Source organism: Echinops telfairi, unplaced genomic scaffold (assembly GCF_000313985.2).
Source record: "Echinops telfairi isolate 266 unplaced genomic scaffold, ASM31398v2 ScPeMD7_4;HRSCAF=17, whole genome shotgun sequence".
NCBI lineage: Eukaryota > Metazoa > Chordata > Mammalia > Afrosoricida > Tenrecidae > Echinops > Echinops telfairi.
This window is the reverse complement of record NW_022103900.1, coordinates 948,698-949,949: the sequence shown is the minus strand read 5'-3', so window position 1 is coordinate 949,949 and position 1,252 is coordinate 948,698.

The following is a 1,252-nucleotide window of genomic DNA, read 5'->3' as shown; positions in this document are numbered from 1 at the left end:
ACCAAACTCATTGCCATCGAGTCGGTGCTGACTCATAGCCACCCCACCTGGCAGGGCAGACCTGCCCCTACGGGTGTCCGAGATTGTAACCACTCTCTACAGAGAGCCTTGTCTTATCTCCCAAGGGGCAGGCTGGTGGTTCTGAACCACTAAGCTTGTGGCTAATGGTCCAATGCACCACCTCTCTGCCACCAGGACTCTCTCTGTGAGCTCCAGCACAGAGTGTTTCCGGAGTCCTGGTGGTGGCGTGGGTGGCATGTTCGGCAGCGGAGTGCAAAGTCAACAGTTTCAACCCACGAGCTGGTCCGTGAGCAGAAGATGGGGGTTTCTGGCTTCATCAAGACTTAATAGCCTTAGCAACCCACAGGGACAGTTCTACTCTGTCCTCTAGGGGTCTCTATGAGTCAAAACCTCCTCAAAGGCAGTGAATTTGGAATCCTTTAAAAGAAGGTATTCCAGTATTTCACCCACGCTGGCCTGTGGTCTCTCTCTCTCACTGCCTCACTACCATCAACCCGTGTCCACCCTAAAGGACAGGGTAGAACTGCCCCTGCGAGTTCCCTAGACTGCAACTCTTTCTTTTCGATTTTAACAATTCATTTTATTGGGGGCTCTTACAGCTCTTGTAACAATTCATCCATCCATTGTGTCAAGCTCTTTTGTACATATGTTGCCATCATCCTTTTCAAAATATTTTCTTTCTACTTGAGCCCTTGTATCAGATCCTCTTTTCCCTCCTCTCTCCCCTACCCTTCCACCCTCATGAACCTTGATAAATTATAAATTATTATTGTTTTCATATCTTACACCATCCGCTGTTTCCCTTCACCCATGTTTCTGTTGTTCATCACCTTGGGTGTGTTATGCGTCGACCATTGCAATCGGTTCCCCCTTTCCTCCCCTGGATTCCCTGTGTTGAGCACTCTTATCTGTACCAGTGTACCTGCTCTGGTATAGCTGGATTTGTAAGGTAGAACTGTGATCATCATAGTGTGTGGGGGCAGGGGGGCATTAAAGAACTAGAGGAATATTGTATGATGTTTCGTCAGTGATATACTGCACCCTGGCTGGCTGGTCTCTTCCTTGTGACCCTTCTGTAAGGGGATGTCCAATTGTCTACAGATGGGCTTTGGGTCTCCACTCCAGCCCCCCTCATTCACATCGATGTGATTCTTTGTTTTGGGTCTTCTGATGGCTGATGCCTGATCCTGTCAATACCTTGTGATCGCACAGGCTGGTGTGCTTCTTCAAT